Below are 5,952 nucleotides of genomic sequence, written 5' to 3'. Positions count from 1 at the left end.
GAAGAGGTAGGATGATTGATATATAATATGGAAAGAGGAGGTGTAGGTAGGATGAGTTGGTGGTATAGGACAAGATGTGGAAGCTTGAGATTACATGGTGGCTTTTACAAGATCCTTCCAAAGATATTTGTAATTATTATGTTGCATCGAGGGGGATTGGCCAAGTGGGTGGGTTTACGGCTGGAGAAAAGGAAAAGAATTGGTTTTTGGTGGTATTTAAAACATGATTTAGCATTTCCGTTTTAACGTATGTTGATCATTCACTAATCAAACGAGTTCCGTTTTCAATAATTTTTGTCAGACTTTATCCGATTTTGGATTCCTGACTCAACGAGCCTAAGAACATAATTTTTGGTGAAATTGGGTTTCGGGTTCATAAAGTGTCTGGTACCGGCTCTTAACTGCAAACTATCTGTTTTCCGTGCAACGAAAAATTCTAAAAATAAATTTATCACCGATGTCTACTATTTTCACTAATAATATAATTTTGCGGGTCATTCCCGACTATTTTGGATTTTTCAACTTTCCCGGGGTATCGCCAGTGTTCGTTATGCGCAGTGTCCGCTACGCGACAAATTTAAACTTTTTGAATGTAACTAAATATAACACACATATTTTTTGAAGACTATAGACTAAAATATTATTATTTTATTTATTACAATATTTTATTCAGATAAGCACTGTTACATTAACCGCGGTTTAAGGATAATTTTTTATCCGGGGTTTCACAACCAGAACTCTCTTGGCATGACTCCCTAGGTTATGTGTGTGAGAAAAGTGTGAAAATGGGATGAAAACGACCGAGCTCGTGGCCGCCCTATTTATACCCGTTTTTATATATCTTCGCGATACGCGAAGATGTTTGCCTGAGCCAGTTCGCGATACGCGAAGCTGCTTAAGTCGGCGCCGAAATTCCGCATGTCAACCCTAGGTTGCCACGTGTCACCACGTCATTGGATAACGTTGAAATGTGTGCCAGCATTTTCGCGATACGCGAAGATGGTTCTGCTTTGCATCTTCGTGATACGTGAAGATGCAGAATTTCATTTTCAGCAGAATTTCATTTTCAGTCCTTCTAATTTCGGATTTGACATTTTTAGCCCTTTAACTTCTAAACATTACGTTTTTGGCCCAAAATTAGATAGGTTATTTTCACGGTGTTACATAACACGCATATGTGCTTATCTGGAACAAGGTGTACGAATACGTGTACATACTGTACTGTTGATAATACTAAATCTCAGTGTAACGGATATTATATTCGATTATAATCAATATTAGTTTAAAATTATATTTTATTAAAAATAGTATTATATTTTACCGTAATTAATATTGTCCTTGGTCATAACAAATAAAATATTTTATTTGGCCTTAAGTAATAATATTCTATACTCTGATTCCTGTTATTAAAAAAATATTATTTTTATGACGTATTGTTGAACCAAAAGAGGTCGAGATCGGTAGCCTCATATCGGATGAAGAACCGGTGCTACCTATAAGCGAGAATTTTGATAAAGCTTTATCGAGCCCAAATTGAATCATATTGTATGATCTAACCATAGACCGAGCGTAAATTCAAGGCCCAGAAAGGAACCGTGGAAGGTGATCTACATACGTTCATTTCAAGGGAACACAACACTTCTCGATTCGGGCCTAATCTTCATCTCATATACCAATTTCTAATAGTAAATTGAGCTGTATTATAGTCATCTTTCCACTTCCATTGTTCGAAAATAAACACTACTCCTAAGAAAATACCTAGTAAAGAATACGGTTTATTAAATTATAAATATAATAACTATCCTATTTTTGAATTTTCAATAATATAACAAACCGTGACCACCTACATATACCATACACCAGCTATAAAAATGATAAGTCCTTTACACCTCAGAATACCACCGACCTTGATTAACCCTCCTTAACTAATAAATTTATCAACTCATCTGGGTACGAGTATCTCTAACCACTCCTATATTATTACTACTTCGATCGATTTATCATAAAAGAGAAACCTCATGCTTGCGGACCAATGATGTGTCTTGGCTTGTAGAGAACATACTTACTTCCAACTAATAAATCACCACTTTTAGTAGACTCAGCATGCTTGCGGGTAACGAATGACCTGATGAAAGAATATTCTATAGTTACATTTAATAACATCTAAAGGTCAAGGGGAGTATACAAATGCCTCCCGATTATAACATGCTCTTTAAACTCATAACAGACAAATGTCTACTCATGGGAGAGGCAGGATAAAGTAGTTACCCAATGGTGGGATTATATCGGAATAATTGTTGTGCAAGTTGTGAACTATTCATGATTATTATAATGTGTGCTCGGATAGACAAGGATAGTATGGTACCGTTGCATATAGTTTCGATACTCCATGCAAGCATCTGGTGGTGTGCTATGTTGATATGGAGGACGATTTGGCTATTTTATTACAAACATTGACCCTTACAGGGTTAAAATGACTTGTCACTGGGTGAAAACTTTTGATGTACACATTTAAACCAACGGCCTTATTAGGCTAAATCTATGTACTATCTTTGGGGTATGGATATAGGATTCGACGTGTGTGATACATACGTGTTATTTGAAATATCTGAGTATTAGCTAATGTAATTCCCTGCGCGATGAGTATATGGGAAACTACTATTAGGTGAAGTATAGTCGTTTATCATTATAAGATGGCCCCGAAGAAAACAAACACGTGATCTAAGGCAGTTGTGGCCAAGGTGATTATTCGGCAACTGCAGATAGTAACTCTGACAATATCAGCGCGATTTGCTGCCGGCATTAATACGATAATGAGTACAAATCAAATACCAAACACTAATACGGCCGCGAATATTATTTCGCCACCCAATACTAATACAGTTGCAAATGTTATTTTCTTGATAAATACGAACATTGTCACGAATAATACTCCCCCACTGAGCACTAATGCTACTACCAATAATGATAATTTCCCCCACTAAATGCCATTGGCAATAAAAATCTCTTAACGAACACGAATACTAGTTGTAACAACAGTGATCCTTCACAACGGGAATACTCGTTTAAACAAATTACGTTGTGCAAATCTATAAATTCTAAGTTATACTAAAAGAGTAAATGGGTTAGTAAATTGAATCGAAACGATAAAATTTGTTACCAATACCAGAAATTGATCATCACATATGTGATAGATAACGATTATACAAACTCGTGAATAAGAGGCAATCAACTGTATGACTTGGACAAAATTTAAAACCCTTTTATTAAAACATTTTTGTCCAAGGAAAGAAATCTAAAAATTAGAATACGAATCCGGGAAACTGAAAATGAAAGGTGCGGACTAATTGGGACACACGAATCGTTCTAACGATCTGGCTCGACTAGTGCCATAGTTAGTAGCCACATAAGTAGGAACTTTAATTAATTCAGTTTCCCACTAAATCTTTAAAAATGTCGTGACACAAGCCGGTGTGGTAGCTTTTGATTTGGTCAGAAATAGTGTTTTGAGAAAACCCGAAAAAATTATCTCGTGTAAAACGAACTAATCACGAAACAGGGGTACAATAACTACAACAAATTAAAAGTGCGCGCCTTACAACTCAAAACGATACGTCGATTAACTTTAGTTCTGAACAAAAAAACATACAATGAACCTTCGCCAAGGTGTGGTTATGTAATCATTATAAAGGAATGTTGAATAAAGATACGTTACAAAAACTAGAAGATTGCATACTTTACCTGTAGGTGTGGAACCATTATAAGTGCGGTAAATAGACCGTTCTAACCTCACCCTTCCCAGTTAACCCAATCGCAATAAATTTGCGCACAACCTATGGCAAACCCTCATGCTCGCTTTGAGTTTGGAAGTACGAAACGCTTCAAAAGGAACTGTCCCAAGTTAAACCAAGAACGAACATCGACGTCTAACTCGGTGAGAGGCCGCGATTAGTGATCGGACCCGATAAAACACAGCAAGACTTAGATGTGGTGAGGGGTACATCTGTAATTCCTGATTAATATGCTTCGAATTCACTTGATATAGGTACCGATAGAAGTCTAATTATCCCCACTAACTTCTTATCCCCGGGAAATGTACCGGTTAGTGAACTAATAGATCCTTATGCTATTGACTTCAATAACGGTAAACCTAGAAATGTTAACCAAATACTCCAAAACTATCTTATTATCCTAAACAACCAACCATTTTTATTGACCTACTCCCGGTCTAGTTGGGAAGCATTGATGTAATTGTTAGTATGGACTGGTTAGCTAAATACAAGGCGGAAATCGTATGTGATGACTAAATAGTTAAAATTCTTCTCTTTGATGATGAAGCAATTATGGTACAATGAGAGAAGTTTGGTGTAATATCACCTCTCATGTCTCATCTTAAAGTATTAAAGCGCTAACGTCAATGGTGTATGGCATTTCTGGAAAATGTAACCATAAAAACCCCAATGAAACATATAGGAGATATCCCCGTAGTACTCGAATACTTTAATGTCTTTCTTGATGAACTACCAGGAATATCACTATCTGATAAGTTGAACTCCGAATTGATCTAACTTAGAGGCAACTCCTATTACTAAGGCACCTTATCGTCTGGCATTCTCCAAAATGTAAGAACTAATTACACAGCTACAAGACTTGTTAGATAAGGGCTTTATGGGACCTAGCTATCATCATTGGGGAGTACCGGCGTTGTTGGTAAGAAGAAGGATGAAACCTTAAGATGTGCATTGATTATTGGAAACTACACAAATTGCCAATCAAAAACCAATATCCCCTCCCATAATTAGGCGATTGGTTCAATCAATTCCAATGGGCAAATTACTTTTTGAAAATCGACCTCCGACCCAACTATCTTCAAGTTAAAATCTAAGAGGAAGATGTGTCTAAAACGGAGTTTCGAGCTCGGTATGATCACTATTGAATAATACATATATATATATATATATATATATATATATTAAAATTAAAAATATTCCTTTATGAGTTTTTAAGTTCTCTCTAAGGAAGAGTTTTCTCATAATCATTCCCCTATATACACAAACTTTAGTTAAACATATGCATTAAATGCTTTCGTTAAATCCATCATCTACATTTTTTATTTTAGTTGCTACATTTATTAACTGTAGCTTTTTTAACAACATTAATCAAAGCTAACTAACATATAATTTTACTTTAATAAAATATATAAATAGAAAAAAATAATAATAAAACTAAAAGTAATATATTTCATAAATGAGTAGATGCTATATATATATAGGGTTAGGTTAAAATAAAAACCTACTTAAGTTGTGAAAACTCTAGAAACCCATTCTCAACCACATGTTTTTAATTAAAGATTAAATCCTGTGGTACACAATTAAAGTTCATAAAAAATGTTAACGTAAATATAACTTTTTCTCTCTCTTAAAAACATATAAAAAAATTAGTAAAAAATGTTAAAAAATAGCAAAACAATTTTTTTTAATGTTTCGATGTTTTGTATTAAATGTTACAACATATATTACATGTAACAAAAAAAAACAATATTACATAGGGTTTTCGCGGGTTTTCACAACTTAAGTGGGTTTTCATTTTAACCTTACCCTATATATATATATATATATATATGCAAAGTATAGAATGAAAACCCACTTGAGTTGTGAAAACCCGCGAAAACCCTATGTAACATTGTTTTTTTTTGTTACATGTAATATATGTTGTAACATTTAATACAAAACATCATATATATATATATATATGCAAAGTATAGAATGAAAACCCACTTAAGTTGTGAAAACCCACGAAAACCCTATGTAACATCGTTTTTTTTGTTACATGTAATATATGTTGTAACATTTAATACAAAACATCGAAACATAAAAAAAAATGTTTTGCTATTTTTTAACATTTTTTTACTAATTTTTATATATGTTTTCAGGAGAGAGAAAAAGTTATATT

The sequence above is a fragment of the Bidens hawaiensis genome, unplaced genomic scaffold (genome assembly GCF_021521415.1).
Source record: "Bidens hawaiensis isolate Kalapana, Puna unplaced genomic scaffold, B.hawaiensis_p1.1 tig00011621_1, whole genome shotgun sequence".
NCBI lineage: Eukaryota > Viridiplantae > Streptophyta > Magnoliopsida > Asterales > Asteraceae > Bidens > Bidens hawaiensis.
This window is presented reverse-complemented; position numbering follows the sequence as displayed.